Source organism: Mustela lutreola, chromosome 4 (genome assembly GCF_030435805.1).
Source record: "Mustela lutreola isolate mMusLut2 chromosome 4, mMusLut2.pri, whole genome shotgun sequence".
Classification (NCBI taxonomy): Eukaryota; Metazoa; Chordata; class Mammalia; order Carnivora; family Mustelidae; genus Mustela; species Mustela lutreola.
In genome coordinates, this window is record NC_081293.1 from 167,373,519 (window position 1) to 167,391,675 (window position 18,157).

General features: G+C 33.5%; 1 protein-coding gene and 1 long non-coding RNA gene across 17 annotated transcripts in view; one reads left to right on the top strand and one right to left on the bottom strand.

Annotated features, from left to right (window-relative positions):
- FOXP2 (forkhead box P2) overlaps positions 1–18,157 on the top strand; it is a 548,304-nt gene that overhangs the window by 358,577 nt on the left and 171,570 nt on the right. The gene's annotated exons all lie outside the window — the stretch shown is intronic.
- Positions 254–10,771, bottom strand: LOC131829649 (uncharacterized). The gene is made up of 3 exons (XR_009352941.1): positions 10,666–10,771; positions 3,248–3,399; positions 254–2,138 (listed from the first exon to the last, which is right to left on the bottom strand). It is a non-coding gene; the product is annotated as an uncharacterized LOC131829649 (long non-coding RNA).

Sequence of the window (18,157 nt, forward strand, 5' to 3'; positions counted from 1 at the left end):
TTCTAAATGATAATCAATCTTGATTTTAGACGTTGAAAACTTTTCAAGTTTTAAAGATATCTCTGCCATGCCTAACTATTGTAGCACCACATTTTTAAAGAGTATCTTCTTTCGATTAAGATTAAATTTTGGATGGTAAAAGGAATTACTTCCCATCCCCCCTCCCCCAGAATAATGGAGGGATGATCGTACCCACACCCACATCCATTTATTGAAGTTGTTGTTCAGAAAACAGACTATAATCCTGGCCATTTCCTTTTTTTTTTTTTTTAAAGATTTTATTTATTTATTTGACAGAGAGAGATAGCACAAGTAGGGGAAGAAGCAGGCAGAAGGAGAAGCAGGTTCCCTGCTGAGCAGGGAGCCAGGCTGCAGAGATCCCAGAACCCTGGGATCCTGACCTGAATGGAAGTCAGATGCTTAATGACTGTGCCACCCAGGTGCCCCCATCCTGGTCATTTCTTTAAAATTGATTGGAAATAAAACAATAAGTATTTGATTACAGCTTAAAAATCATCTGTTCACATCTAACTACATAAGCATATAAGTCAGCTGGGGCTAGTTGTCTTATTTATTTATTTGACTCTTTAACTCCATAGTTCCCATAGTTTCCTTATCCAGTCTTTCTCACCCTTCTACTGTGTGGCTTCCTACTCTTCCTCACTGGTAGAGCCAGCGTCGGGAGTTAAAGAAGAAAAGTGGATTTACCACAGGAAATATAGAACTTGTATGCAAACAGAAGGTGACCTTTAAAATAGATTTGTGCCTCTCCACTTTTTGCTTTCTGTGGAGAGACTGTAGAGCAGTTTGGCATTTTTTATCTTTCTTTTTTTTCTGTCAGGTGATGGGAGTTGCAAACTTGACTTTGTTGGCGAGATGGTACCATGAGAAGAAATTATTCAATAGAATCAGAGATTATTTGTCTTTGATTCAGAGACTTGTTCTATAATTCTACTGATGTTACCAGTTCCTTCTATGGTGGCAGAATTGGGGTTTTTGGAGGAACATAGTTCTAAAATAACAGTTAATTGTTTTTAGAGAATTGGAGGCAAATTTTTATTATTATAATTTTTAAAAGTCAACATACATGCATATTTTACATAATTTTGAGGTTGCAGTAACTAAGTCAAATTTAAGTGGCATTTTGCCCAAAGGAATATAAAGCAACATTCCATTAAAAAAATCAAAGATTTGTATAGAGTCTTCATAACATAATATTAAAAGAAATTGCCTTGAAATTACCCCTAAGTTGCAGCTCAGTGCCACCACAATTTTAGATGCTTCAAGTCAGACTATGATACTATTGCAGTGACATTTCTTTTTTTTTTTTTTTTTCTTTGCTAGCATCTAAGAAAACTATGGAACATACATTGAAAACTACTTTGGATAAAGTTTTCACAGACCACTAATAATTATTGGAAAGAAAATAAAAATAAAAACTCGCCCTTTATCAAATTATCAGAAATTGCAAAATGCAATGGAAGACATCTTTGCTCCTTAGTCAGCCTTACTAATACGAAATTAATAGCATTGCAAATTCTAGAATATTTTTAAAAATTGAAACTGATATGCTATTCATGGTCAACAAAGACTACATGCCACTGAAATGTATAAGCAATGACTCACTGGTAAAATTTTGACAGCATGCTTCCATGTTCCTCTAAAACAGTAATGTCTGAAATGGTGTTTGGCTTGTCTTTTACCTGTACCATAAAACAAAGGCCCTATCAATTTTATTTATCCTGTAGTTTTTATTGTTATCAGTTTTGAAATGTTCATTCTCTCATTCTAATAATGACGGGTGGCACAATTTTATGCCAGTGCAGTAAATTTCACTGTCTTATGGAGTTCTTTGTGAAAGTACCATCACGGGCATAGTCAGCCACAGCTGTCTTCATCATCTCTCCTACAAAGAGGGCATGAAAGTTTTCATTTTTTACTTTACCCATTACCACATATATGAATTGTAAAACCTAACAAGCCTGGGGCTTTTATAAATCCTTGATCAAAGTTAAAACTTGGCGTGCACTACAATGTATGGTGGTTTCCAGGTCAGAATGTGGGTCCAAGGCTCAGATATCCCCTGCAGCCCTTTAAAGTCTAGGTTGTTCCAAGATACTCCTCATTGCAAGAAGGTCCTACAAAAAATACGAAATACATTTTGTTCATTAAAATACCATTCCTACTAATATTGAATAGTTTCAATAGAATTCCAAATATTGTACTTGTTAGAGAGCTATTTGCAACATTTCAAGAAGGCAAAAAAAAATTTTTTCCATAGAATAAGCAAAAAAAAAGAATTCAAAATATGTAACTGCTATAATTGCATTTTCCTCCACCAACAAATTTTCTTTCTAGAAGCACAAACTTTTAGCAATTTTGATACATTCTTATTTTCTAGGTAGTGATTGCTTTCACTTAACTGAGAAATCAGTTATTTAGGGCTTGAGGAGAAGAGCTGTATTTATTAGATTGTAAATAGTTTTTGGGTTTTTTTTGATAAATAGAATTTTAGCCAAATATTTTTTTTCAGCTATTTAAACATTATGGAGCTGGTTTAGAAACTCTTTGTATAGACTAAATCATTCACGCTATTCTGTCAGGACACTTTCCTTAGCTTAAAATTATGTACATTGGATGAGATACCAAAAATGGTGAAATAATTTCCCAAAATAAAATAGCACTTATTGATTTACTTAAAAAAATATTTACTTACGCTCATCCCCCTGTGGTATGATATTCTCCCTTATCAATAACTATTGTTTTAAAAAATTTAAATATTTATATTAAGATATTTTATAGTCACAAAGGGGAAAATATTAACCTTTGTTTATCACAAAGAAATATAAATATGGCCACGTGTGCTACTAACATAATACTAAGCTTCATTCTGCTGTGAGAGAGACTATCAACTATACATGCCTCAATTGATGTCCAATTTTTAAGAAATTACACACCAAAAAATTAAAATGTAATTAAGTTAGACTTTTAAGGGTGAATGTCTCAAAGTAGAAATATCATGTGCTAGTACAATGCATTATATTTGCATTGACTGTACTGTCATTTCTGTCTCATTAGCAGAGGCTAACATATTTAGAGGTAAAAATAGCAAAAAGAGAGACAAAAATAGTTCATGTTTTAGAACTTTAGAAACTTTGCTTCTACAAACGGATTTTTCTAAATGGTCAGAAATGACTAGTAAATTTAGAAGTATAGAATTAAGTTTTAGGGAACCTGGGTGACTTACTTGGTTAAGCAACTGCCTTCAGCCCAGGTCATGATCCTGGAGTCCTGGGATCAAGTTCTGCATCGGGATCCCTGCTTGGTGGGGAGTCTGCTTCTCCCTCTCACCCTCCTCGCTCTTATGCTCTTTCTTTCTCTCAATTAAATAAATAAGATCTTAAAAAAAGAAAAAAAGCAACTAAATTATAAAAGAAGAATGACGGTTTAGTATGCAAGGAAGTATATAATTTATCATACATTAAACTGGTTCCTATCTACAAGTTAAGAAAATACATTGAATGCTCATTGGAGCACCTGAAGTTAATAAAGCTAGAAGAAATACACCATTGAATCATCTGAAATCCATACCCCTGCTTCTTGCACTGTAATGTATATATAATATTGCTATTTAACTTTTTGGGTATGTATATAGAATTAAGCAACCTAAAATTTAAATTTCCTGAAGAATTCAAACTATGTTTCGAACTCTTTCAACATCCAGTAATATCCAGTCTAGCTTGGTAGCATTATTAAATATTTGTTTATTTGATTTTTTTAATTAATTTTTTTATTTTTTATAAACATATATTTTTATCCCCAGGGGTACAGGTCTGTGAATCACCAGAATGTTTATTTGATTTTTTAATTACACTCACGTTTACACATGAATGTACCATGGTCGATAAAAAGTTGTGTAAAATAGTATAATAGTATCAACTTCAAGAAGCTTATAATCTAGGAGAATCTGATGGAGCAAAGAAAGTAACTGGTTTACCCAGACTAAGAGTTCAAAGATGACAAGTAAACCTCAGAATGTATGAAAGAAATATCTGTTGACAATGATGTAAAATAGAATAGTTAGATCCTCATAGTAGCAGAATATTGCTAGTGGCATAGTAGCAGAACTTGTGTTGCTAAATTATTTGTGTACTCACTAAGAGCTTTCATTTTTCCTTCTGTGTTTACCTTTTATTATAAGACTAGAACAAGTTATTTTTTTAAATTTCAGAATAATTACTTTTATTTAAGAAAATACACAGCAGTGTTTTTTTTTTTTTTAAGTTACAGTTAGATGGTTAGCTAGTATTGACAAAGAGGAGTGAATATATTTTACTCAAGACCATGTGCTTTGAATTGTGTTATTCTCTAAAAATAATAGAGCAATTCTATAGTGTTCAAATGACATTTATGTTCATCATCTCATATTATTTTCAGAAAGATCCTTTGAAATAAGATGAGGACACAATATTATTATTTCCACTTATAGATAATGAAATTGAGATTTTAAAAGTTCAAACTGTACAATAAAGGCCCACAGAGATTGGATGACTACAGATTAACTTTATCTTGGTCTGCATGTCTTCAAGTCCAGGACTATATTCCCTATAACATCTGCTGTTATCAGTGCAAGACCTGTTGAGATGGCTTACTCTATAGAATTATTGACTATAAATACTAATTACTGCCTCACAGAATCCATTGTTTAATTATTATAGAAGTCTTCTTTCCTGAATTTGGCTCCACTTAGCTTTGCCTTTACTAATGGGGAAGAAGTTTGCAAATATAACTTATGTTTATAAATTTCAAAATAGTCATCAAGAAGTGCAGAGGTATCATTTACCACGTTTGGTTTCTATCCTTAGATGAACTCCATGATGGTTTGGACTTAATCCATTCAAAAACATTTGCTCCTCTTGTTTGAGTCATTTCAATAAATATTTATTGGCTACCAGTTCTAGAGACTGTAGTCACACACACACAAAAAATATGTAATCCTTGCTCCTGAAGGTAAATGTATAAGTTAAATATATATAGAAAAAGCAACTACAATATAGTCTGGTTAAGTGCAGTATAAGCAGTGGAAAATAGTGGTGGAAAATTACTAACTCTAAAGGACCATACAAGATCAGTAAGTAGGAGTAGAATATTAACAGCCTATTTATATGACATGGCATGGTACTAATTATCATAAGCCAGAAGTGATCTTGATAGATAGCAATCTAAGTAATATCAGAAATAAGTTATTCTTATACCAAAGGACACATTTTAGTAAATATTCCACATTTATAACAAGTTAGAAAGTACAAGTTTTTCAGCATCATCTCATTTAATTTTATAAGTGTACTTGGCAAATGGTTTATCCTGGAGCACATGTCAGGATGTTATCTTAGATAGGTGGCTTTGTTTCATTTTCACTGTCCTTGTTGGGCATCTCTCTTTCTTCAGGAAGATTTTGTCTCTTATACTCAGGTTGTTTGTTGAAGTCCATGGATCTATACTTATCTGATGACCCAGAAGAACAGTTCTCTCAAAGTGTGAGTTCTAGACCACCTGCAACACCATGACCTGGGGATTTATATCATCTGCAAATTCCCATGACCCTCCCGAGACCTACTGAATCAAAAACTCTGGAGGCAGAGCTCAGCAGTTACTCTGCAGATAATTCTGATGCAGGCTCAAGTTTGAGAACCACAGGCCTGAAAGAAATCTACTCCTAATACTTAGGAAAAGTCATAAGATCCAGCTCACTATGGTTCAGTATCTATCAAAAGCTTGTTTGAATGTAATTGTGGAGAATTGCATGCAGGATATGCACTCCGTCCGTTCCTTTAAAGCCTCTAAAAACTAACCTGATGAAGCAGACTTGCTGTTAGCCTCATAGCCATACCACCATCATATCATCTCCTTATAAAATGATTTAATACCAGCAACCTATATTGAGGAACATTATATTTTTTTGTTTTTTAAAAAATTGTTAAAAATTTATTATTATTTTTTTAATAAACATATAATGTATTTTTATCCCCAGGGGTACATGTCTGTGAATCACCAGGTTTACACACTTCACAGCACTCACCATAGCACATACCTTCCCCAATGTCCATAACCCCACCTCTCTCTCAGAACATTATAATTTTTTAGGGACATTATAATTTAAACAGTTCCAATTTGCTGTTTTACATAATCTAGGAGTATTGTAGGGGATGTTGTTCAGTACCTTCTCCAGTGTTTGCTACCTAAGATCCCATGGGGAAAAAATAGAACTCAAATTTCACTGTTAGGAACAGTTGTGATTATGAGCAGCTGATTTCCTTTCATCTTACACAATGAACCTTGTAATTTGATTATGGTGCTCTCTTCATATGAGCTTTAGAAATCTTAGCATTAAATCTGTGGCTGACCTCTAGCAAATATATCACACACTTAATGATGTGCCTGTTTGGTCTTATATTTCAAAACATTTTTTCTCTTGTCTTTTTTTTTTTTTTTTAGCTTTTCTTATTTTATGCAATGTAATAGCTAAGTCCCTTTAGACAAGCTGAAAGATTATTAAAATAATTAACGGATAATATTAAAAATTATGTGCACATAGATACTGCTGAACTGTACAAGATTTTACCAAAAACTAGAAGTGTTCAAAAAGGATCTCCACAATTATTAATGAAGAGAGTGTAATCAAGAATGTATAGAGTTGGTAGAGATGCTCTAGTCAAAATAAGAAACTGAAGCTTTGAGTAGTTCAGGGATTTCCCGATGGTCAATTCTAGCTAATGGTAGAACCAAGGTGAGAATTTGACTTACTTAACTTAGATGTATATGTACTTTCTATTGTATTATGAGACCCAAAACCTTTACCACAATTTAAAATTATACATTTATTCTATAAATAGAATAGGTGTATTTATGAATACATACATGTTTTATGTATATATGCATGTACATATATGTATAATATGCATATGCGTATTTGTCAAATATCTATTTATGTTACGTGATCTTTATATTAGAACCTTGAAGGTACAGAGATTTAAGAGATGAGGTAAAGAAGTTAAGGACTCAAAAGCTATTTGCCCGAAGTAGTGCAGCTATTTAGTAATAGAATCAGGACTAGAACACAAGGCTTTAAACGCTTGTGGTAGAATTTTTGCTACCATAAGGAAGACAAGTAAAAAAGCACCTCTTCATGTCAAAATTAATTATAATGTGTGATAGTGCAATTATGGAAGGGATGCTATAAGCAGGAATAAAGATGTGGAATTGTTAGAAGTCATTTAATTGTGCCTATCTTTTCTGGAAGTACAGCCCGTTCTTTTACCACATTTATCAATCTTTTTACCCATTCAGTTCCATAAATGCATATCGCAACTCACTGCAGAGGTAACTGAGTGAGCTGTACAGTGATAAATTTTTCTTGTTAGGAGAAATTACATTCACTAACTTGAGCTACTTCAGCATGAAATTGAAAAAGAATCATTTTGTCTTAATTTACATTCTTGATTCAATGAAAAAAATCTGGATTAACCCACCAAAACTACAGATGCGTTGCCTCAGACACTAAAGGTAAACCAAATCAGTTTCATTGGAAGTTAATCAAATTAGACCCCCCCCCCATTTATTAGAGTAGATTTTGAGCAAGGTTATCTAGTTTAGTTATGCTGAACCTATATATTTTTTCAAATATTCATTTTGTCCTTTGGTTCCATTTTATTGTTTTTGGTACATCTTTATCAATACTTCTCTGCGTTTTCCATTTCTCACCCAAGCTGTGCACATCATTTCTTAATCAAAATCACTGGGATAGTGCCGCGGTTCACTAGCCTTAGGAGCTGCTATTTGCCTTGAATAAATTACATGAAAACATGTTGATTGATAGATGTTGCATGTCAGAAAAGAAGATAACTGTATCTTCTTCAGCTTACTGAAAGGTCATGCACACAAAGTGATAGGAACAGCCACAGACAACTTTGAGATAAAGTATATCGTGAAAAGGTGTGCAATCTTACAACCAGGCATTTTCTTTTCAAATACAAATTATATATCCAGTTTTATTTAAGTTTAAAGTAAAAATAAAATGTGTTTTATCTCAGCTATATTTTCCAATATTGTACTAATACACAATTTCTGCTTTTCTTGTGCGGTTGAAACAGTGAAATTTATAATCATTTTTTATAGTCATCTTTTAAATTGACCTTTTAAGTTTCTTGAAATATTATATGGATATGGCAAGATTTTGAGAAAATATCTTAATTGATATAATACACATTTACCTAACAGTCTTAGAATGAAAGAAATATCCATGTAGACACAAGTTAATAGCCATTTCTTGTCTTTAACATGGATTTCCCCCATGTCTAATGGACTCTTTGGGGAAAAAAAAAATCTGTGCCTTAACTTGGGGTTTTTGTTTGGTTTTATTTTATTTTCCAGGTCACTAGTATACTCCTAAATTGGGGCTTTAAAATCAGTATACTCCTAAATTGGGGCTTTAAAACTACATTACCTAAATGTTTGTATTAAGAAGACAAAACCAAAAATACTTAAAAAAAAAAAAAAACCTCATGTGAATATCATGATTTTTAGTCATAAAATATACATGAGGTATATTTGTGCTACATATTAAGCCTTATGTTTTAAAAAAAAAAGACTGCTCTTTAATCAATATTCCACATTTTTGTATTTACTAATCTAGCTTATCTTCGAAAAGTTTGCTTAAAAATGAAAGCTGACAGTGCTTCAGAAGTACAGCTTTTAAAATAGGATGGAATGTTTTAGTCAAAAAAAGACTGGCTAGGTTCTTATCTATCCCAAATTACTTTGTTCTCCAACAGAGCTGCCAAACTGTCAAACTGTCCAGCTTCAGTATATAACAAAGATTCTGTTGTATTGTAAAGATATTCATAACAATTTTTATGGAAGGCTGAAAGTGTATAAGTTCACAGTTGTAGCGATAACATGGCACTCTTCACTGTTTGGCTTGTTTATATTGGCACAGATCCCCAAAGTGGAGACTGACAGAGTCATGCAGAAATCTGGTATTTGAGCTGAAATTTACACACTTTAAGTGATGAACTAAACAGGCTGGTGTTTTCTTTTTCTTACTCAAAAAGTGCAAGGTTACACAATACAGACGGTTTTCATCTTTTCCCATAAATGCACAGATTCCTGGGATATAAATGACTGAATTCATCACCAATTCATCAGGGACGCTGAGCTATGCAGTTCTGTTTACAGTGGCAGAAAGTTAATATAAATTTTCATCAGAAGGGGAAGTTTACACATATGATTCTATTTGTCCTTCATTATTAGCACCTGAGTCTGGGCTAGAACGCATAATTGTCTACAGGCACAGGCCAAATAGATGCAAGGGAAAGGCAAATAAGCACACCAAAAATAATTTTATGGTTGTCTGTTACAATTCTCTCACTGGGATTCTTAATCTAGAAAATCAATAAACAACAGGAGTGAAACTCTTTTCCTCTGCTCAGGCATGGCACAGGCAAAAGTAGCACACAGAAAGACCATTGTGCTTTTTTGGTTTTACTTTACTTTATTCTTCCTGTGAAGTTTATTGGATCAGGTTCTACTCAAAGCAAAATATATCCTGAGTCAGTCTGTTAATTTTACGCATTTTTCGGTCAGTATTTTTTTTTTAAGTGTAAATGTTCAAGTGGCAGCAAATTTGACATGACAAAATAGCACGTTCATTTAATTTTTTCTAAAGTAAGTTAACTCAGAAGCGTCTCTGTATCTGAAAGCTTTTCTTTTATGTGCATTTTACTGTCATTGAAAATTTGTGCAAACCCAAATATTCAGAGTAGACCAATCCTTTCTAAGGATTACAGTGGATGAACCACACTAATGATACGAGGCTAAGATCAATGATCCTGATTTTGGGGTATGGACGTGACCTTTTTTGTAACATACCTAGATGTAAAAGTGTTAAAAATAGCCTATTTTTGGACATTAGTCTCTGTCAACGTCAAGGATACTTTTATTATATCTGATCTTACTTTTGGTGTGAATTTTAATATAATTTATTTTGTCTTTCTTTTAAGTTAAATACAATAAATTAATTCACCTTTAACTACTGATGAGATTTGTTTACTTGTTTCTCCAATCTGGCTCCAATATAAGTTTTAACTCTCCTGGCTGAGCTTCATTAAGAAATGTCTTTGCTCTTTTCTGCTCCCTGTTTGTTCCTTGATAAAATATGGCCACTTCTCTGTCTGGTGGGCAAATACAAATAAAATATATGTTTATGGATTTGTGGACATGAATAATGGTATCCATTAAAAAAAGACCATATGTCTATCCCTAACCAAAGATAAAGACAAATTTAGATTCAATACAATTTATAGAAATCCAAGTCCCAAATGTGATGGCTCGGGAGTACATGAAAATAAAATGTTGGGAAAGGATTTTGAAAGTGCTAATGTAGTTCATACAAGTGTATATTTTGATCATTTTCTGTTCAGTAGGTTAATTTAAAAGCCACCGAGTTCATTTCTTACTGTAATCTGTAAAGTCAATTCAATTTCTATATTTTTCCAATTTACTTTTCTTAATCTCATAATCTATACTCTACATTAGTATTATATTGATTATTTTAAGCAATTATTCAGAATCTTTAATTACTTCTTTCTCTCTATTTGTCCTACTTACCTTGACAATATTGTCAGTTTCTTTCATTTAAATTTCTCAAAAGAATGTTGGACCATGATGATATTATCTGCCTTTTCACCTTTATTCATGCAGATTATCCCCTCAGCAGCATTTGTGAAGTGAAAGCTTGACATACCACAATAAGCTGATAACAAGTTATTTCTGTCCCTCTATGTCAATTTTATAAATAGTTCTTCTATACCCCACTCACTTTTAAAAGCAGAATCCACAGAAGTTATATGAAGTGTTTGTAGCACATTTCATCTTTCATACTTAGGGTTTAATCTATGAAAATATTTGAGAAGAGGCTGCATCACTATGCACCCAAAAGAGAAAAAGAGTCACGGAGAAGAAGGTTGTGTCAACGTGCTAAGCATCTGGGTGAAAGCGAAACAAATTATGCAAATAGACAGATGTTTTCCATATATACAATATATGGGTACATTTTTCAGGTTTCATCCAGATGTTTGGAATCATGTGGACATAATCATAACCTCTTTGTGACCCCCTCTTTTCCCTATCAGGTAGACAGAGATTAAATGACTTGTTTAAAAGCATTCGATATTGGATTAAAAACAAAACAAAACAAAACAAAAAACCCTTTAGGACCTCACCCAGCTTTGACATCAGAGTTTTTTGTCATGAGAACAACCTGAACTCAAAGTACATCTCTAGACAGGACAGTTAATTTGACTGCTTTTAATTATAAACTATTTTAACTATTAGTTGGTTGCTTATCAATTCAGAACATGCCCTTGGGTTTCCATATCCACATGTCCTCAGACACAGCTCTTTCTCTCTCCTCCTTTGTTTTCTTTCTCATTTTTTGAAATAACGTCTCACTAATTTATATAATAAATGTTAGATTAATTAAACAAGTTACTCATTATATCAAAATTATAGGGGGGAAGGAATCAAATTGTTTTCAAACACTTAAACTCATGTAGGAGCACTTATTCTCATATAAATAATGTGCTAATTACAAATTATTCTTTTCTGTTAATTAAGGCAGGTCAGCAGGATTTCTACTTGGTAACACTTAGCTTAAGTGCTCAAGTTGCTATATGTGCTTGAAATTAATGGAACAAAATTACCTTTAAAATGTCAGGCTTTTCATTATTTTCTGTGATTCTTTGCACTCATTCCTTTCAATTATTTTAATGCAGAGAGGTTTAATTTATATACATATTTATGCATTGGTTTTTATAAATTATTTTAGCAGTATTTGGAGATTCAAAAATAGATGAAGTTAGAATAATTGCTCTCAAAACACAACAAAAATTTCTGTGCTATCTAAGTGGTTCCAAAACCAAACCAAAAATCCTTTTACCAACCTGTTGGAACTTTTTTTTGGGGGGGGGTCTCCATTTCTCCCAATTTTACTCTGGCATAGATGGCAATAGATATTATCTTATATGCACCTGCAGATATGCACTTACAATTAATTTTCTGTTCATAAGGATCTTAAAGTTCATTGCTCTTCAGCGGCTACTATGGATGAGTTATGTCTATAATGGACAGAGGGAAAGGTTGGGAAAATATTGACAGGCCTGTCATATATTTCCATGCCAGTTAAATATCAAATATTACATAGAATATTTTGTGTTTATTGCAACCTAAAATATTTTGTATTTATTGCAAAATAAAATATTTTGTGTTTATTGCAGACTTTTGCTAATGTCTTCTCTACTAGAACTATGTCCCATAGCAGTCCCTAATTTTACAGGAGACAGAGTAATATGGTTTTCACCAGGACACATTTCCTTCTCTAATCAAATCATGTTTCTGTTAGTAAGGAAGTAGAAGGCAATGTATATTGAGTACACAACTAGATGGCTCTGTCCCAGAAATGGATTTAACTTAATTCATTTCTCCTAAGCGCAAAGGTTAACGTTTAGTATTCATCTAACAAAACAGTAAGTACCTGCTATATGCCAGGAACTATTGGAAATAAAATGTTAAAATTATTTTTTGAAGATTATATAGGACATATTTCTCACCCTAAGAACACACACACATATTTTGTTAAATAATTAATTAAAAAGAAAGGACATTTTTTATTAAGTAATTCAAGTGCTGTTTTAGATGTGATAGGTGGACTTTGAAATAGTAAGACAGAACTTCTTCTTGGCAAGGTCAGAAAACTTTGCAAAGAAGGTGAGATTTAAACTTCATCCTGAATGTTGAGTATGGGGTTGACAAATCTGCAAAAGGAAGGAAGGGCAAGAAGAAATAGTGATTTTCCTGACAGAGGGATCATCTAGTTCAAAGAGTAGAGTCAGCCTTTCATTTAGCCACTCCTTGTTGGCACCTGACTGTGAGGTACAGTGAGCTCATAGAACTTATGGTCTAACTTATGGTCTAACCATACAAGAGTATGCAGCCTTTAAATGCTTTGGATGAGTTGTCATACCGCTTATCTATGTAGTAAGAAAGGCTTCTAGGACCCAAGCAGTCTCAAGGAAAGCAATGTAGGGAGACCCCACCCCACCCCCACTTTTAACCCTGTAATCGTGTTTTAGAAATGTGAGCCATTAAAGAGTTTCTTGGTAGAGAATGACATAATCAAGTTCTAATTTTATAAGGCTATAGAAACAGCCTTGGCTGCTGTGCACAAAGTATATGGAAGGGGGTAGAAAAGAGAAAAGAGAAGAACCACATAGAGTAGGAAAGAAATGATGGGAGCTTGCAAAGACTGGTTGCCAAGTCTGGGTGCATTACAAGGATTTTGCTGATGGATTGATGTAGGGGATGTTAAAGAAAAAGTATGGATGATGGCAATATTTAGGATTTCTCCAAATTGTTAGATTGAGAAAAAGAACACGAGTTGTTTGGTTGGTTGGTTGGTTGGTTGGATTTATTTGGCTTTGATTTTGTTTTTGTTTTGGGGTACTTTTTTGGGGGGGGATACTTGTTAATGTATGTAACAATTGATGAATTGTTGAACTTCACATGCTTATTTCAGAGGCTAATATTATGATCACGGCAAATAGACATGGACATTGAGTTCAAGGAGGTCACAGGGACTGGTGATACACATCTATGAGTTGTCAGCATATCGATGGTATTTAGAATCATGAATCTGAGTAAGGGCTCCTAATGAATGAGAGAAGAGAACAGTGGGAATCAAAGGGAAGGGAAGAAGAGAAGACTTAAACACTTTGAGATTTTTAGGACAAACAAGGCATGCAAAGAAGGCTGAGGAATAGCAGCCAGTGGATAGAGTGGTAAGAAAAAGAAAGGTGGATGAAAACTGGAAAACATGGACATCTGAAAGATGAGCAGAGGAAGAGAAGCTCACTTCTCATTTTTGTCCACATCATCCTCATGGTTTGTAGGAAGTGAGATTTATGTTGCTATGTCCCACTTTAAACTTTGACATTTAAAATGCTCCAGTATGGGGTACCTGGGTAGCTCAGCTGGTTGAGCGTCAGACTCTTGATTTCAGCTCAGGTCATGGTTTCAGAGTCCTGGGATAGAGCCTCACATCAGGCTCCCCGTTGAGCACAGTCTGTTTGTCCGTCTGCCTCTATCCCTCCACACTGTGCCTGCGCGCACACACATGCACACAAATACACACACACTGTCTCTCTTTCAAATAAATAAATAAATAAAGTCCTTGAAAAAGAAAAAAGTGTTCCAACAAGACCCGCTGAATGAGTTGAAACAGAATTTTTACCTCAATGCAATTAAACTGTAGTGGTTATTGATGAAGACATTGGGTTTTCATTTTTTATAATCAAAGTGTTATTCTGTTTTTATAACTAAATTCATAAAAGCCAATATCTGTTCCATCCAGTTAGTGTCTGTATGACTATGACAAGTTTAAAGCTTGGTAAAGAAAAGCAGAAGAAATGGGCTAGACGTGGATGGCAAATGAAAATAGGATGATAAGAAAAAGATAGGAACAATAATGTAGTTCAGAGTTAACTTTTGCCTCTGTGAAAGCGCTCATTTTGCATATTCATAACTTACAAGGTTGATTTAATAATTTCAAACTTTTCCTCAAGTTAAGAGTTTCCATAGACAAATGTATAATCTTTTGAACCAAATGGATATAAAGATAGAATAAAGGGCACTTTAAAAAATACATACTGACATTTCTCTATGTCTCTTGATACAAACTGGTTGTGTGCTAGTGCAATGAAAAAAGATAGGAATCAAAGAAAGAATCCTGCTACAGAAAGCTTTTGCATCAATGAGTATGTGGGGGCGGGGTGGGGGGGATAAATTCAGTGGAGAACCAAAGACCAGCCAGATCTTTAGAGGAGAATTTATCAGAAAACTTGCCTTAGGACATATACTAGAATGCAATAGAGGAGAAGTTAAACTTCAGGCGTTGATGGCTAGACAGTTATGCTACAAAATAAAAATTTGTTCTTACTAATGGTACATTAAATTCATAATTCATTAGTAACATTAAAGAAGAATATTCCACTGTGGTATTTCCAACTTTTGCTTACATTATTGTCTCATGAAAGTAAACTATCCTTTTCTGTAAATCTGAGGTTATGTTTAATAGCTAAAATTTTATGGTGCATAAACATTTGCTTTGCATATGTTGTATTTTTATAATCAGTCCTTTCAGTAATTTTCAGTAGTATAGCATAAAGCACTATTTTTGCTCCCTACAAATAAACCCTTTAAAAACAACAACAAAAAGTAAATAGTAAACTAGCAGAATAAATTACAGTTAAATGCTAATTATATATTATTTATTAATTTGTTGCCTAGAAATTGTTCTACTATAGCTTAAGAATTTGGTTTTGTTTGAATTTGGCTATTCTTGTTTTTTTTCTTTTCTTTTCTTTATCTTATTTATTTATTTATTTATCATAAAGTATTTTTATTAACATATAATGAATTATTTGCTTCAGTTGCACAGGTCTGTTTGTCTTTTTCAGTATAAGTCATCATTGGCTTCATACTTGTTTGAAACCATTTTCTGTTGCCTGTTTATGGGCTTCTCCAATCTGCATCATTGCAAGACCTTTTCAAAGTGAACAGAAAGGCACAGGCTTTAATATGTGAGAAGCGTGTTTATGAATGCTTTCATTAACTAAGATGAACTAACAGGCTGTCCCCAACTTACTAATAGGTTTTATTGCACACAACCATTTCTGAGCCTGTTGTTTAGAAACAGGAATTCCTGTTCCCATAGAAACAATGTTGTATATGATCTCACACCAACTCTCAAAAGCTTTTTTAACTATAATGTAACTAAAATAATACTAATAGAGTCTGAATCCTTTTGCTTGAGTCCAAATCTCTGATGGCCTCTGGACCTGACAGTAGGGGAGTCAGATAGAAGTGGCTCCATACAATAATTCCCATGGAAGCACAGGGAGAAGTTTCTCAAAGCATGAATGAGGAGAGTCGGCCAAAGGCTTTCCCAGGGCTTTCTGATAGGGTTCTCCAGGGAGAGTGGAGTGGATAAGGAATAGGATTTGGAAGAAGGGATGTCATCTGCTGGGAACTGAAGGGAATATAGGATAATCTGAATTATTTAAAAGTCTTAATTTTATTGTTATGTGTACACCTTTAAAATTGGTGGTAGAGTGAGAAAAACAAAAGAAAAACCTGGAATGCTTAGAGTCTAATACTATTTAAAAACTTTATGACTTCGGTGAATTACTTAACTTCTCTAGGCCTACTTCCATAGTACAGCATGAAGGGATTTAATGTAACATTTTCCAAGTCTTTTTTTTTTTTTAAGCTTTAAATGTTTGATTCTGCCATAGTACTGTCAGTAATGAGTAAAATATGGTGGAAATGGAACCAGTGAATGGTTAGGGGATGTCTTCTCATTTTCCATGCCTGTGTAATGCATTATGATATCATTATATTGAATAATAATGGTAGTAATAGTTATACTACAATTACTAAGGTTATCAAAATTTTACCTAGAAGAGCAGTAGTCCTCAGATTTGGCTGGTCATCAAGAATCACTTAGGGAGCTTTTAAAAAATTGACATTCTCAGATCCCACCTCAAACCTAATTAAATGAGAATCTTTGGAAGTGGAGTCTAAGATTTTCTCTTTATAAAATAGCCTCCTGTGTGATTCTGATGACCATCTGGGGAGGGAACCATTATAGTAGATGTCCTTAGTGAATTGAAATGAGAATTTAGCATGATTTGCAATTTTCATAACAAAATTTTTGTATGAAGTGCTTGTTTTTCAGTATTTTTCTCAGTCTTTCTGAAGTCCAATTTAAACATAAATCTGCAGAGCAAACCATTCCTGCTTAAGGGTAAAGTTCAACTAAAGAGTTCTAAATTTTAGAATCCGATGTAAGAGAGTTTTTTGTTCAAATGTTCGTTGGAATAGTTAGTGTTAAATTACCTTTTCTTATAGATCATCAACAAAGGGCATATAACAAATGACAAACGATTTCCTATTTTAAAGCGAGATAAGGGTCAAATTGCTAGGGTTTATTTCTAATATATGAATATATTTATGGCATTGTGGCCACACCTGTGTACAAATTTTACCATTTTAATGGACTTTAAAAAACACTTTCAGGTAACCCATGGAAAGGACCTCTGTTATGTTTGTATGTCTGTATGTATTGTTTTTTCTTTTTCATACTAGTGTATATATAATTACAAAAGAAATTTGAAAGTGTATTTTGAAGTATTATTTCAATTTTTATACAAAGGATCAATGTTTCATGTAATATTTGTAAATTAAGTATACATTAGATAATATTCAGTGAAATTTGTGAAATTAAATGTCTTCATTTCCCTTGGATAGGAATTATTTATATCTTTTTCTCAAGTAGAAATTGATTAACTTAGCGGAAACGACACATGTCTGTGAAATGTTATACACATACCACAGTGTAATAAAGGTAGCTTTCTAAGAGTTCCATATAACAGGACCATCATTTTAACCCAAAGAGTCTAGTGAGTTGTGAGGAAGTGAAAATTTGGTAGTGTTTACCACATTGGTCGTTAATCTGATATCATTCTTAAATAGCCCTTAAAAACAAAAGAATCTTAAGATATTCTCTTGCTCTTTGTCATTGTTTCCAATCACTGTCACCCTTCTTACTTTGTTCTGTGCTTCTGCTCTGCCCACAGTTCTTCCCTGGTGCCTATTATCCAAGTCACCTTTGGAGCACCTTTTTATTTCACAGAATGGTGGCTGTCCTTTGGATAGGTGTACTTTGGATAGGATACTTTCAGTATCCTCAACATTGCATGTCTCAGCCCCATGTTTCCAAGGCCTGTTAAACATGACAAAGCTGAGACCTTTAAAACAGTTCTTAATAAAAGAAGAGCAGGGAGGTGGCACTACCATAGAGGCTCAAATCGCAAGGGTCTAATTTGGTGTTGGCAGGGTGAGATGTTGACAGGATCCTTTTTTTTTTTTTTTTTAACAGCTATTTCCATGGCTGTGGAATCACAAGGAAGGTCCTGAGTGTGTATTTTGGATTTGTCCTCAAATTTCAGAATGCCTCATTTGTGTATACCAGTGTCCCAGCTGT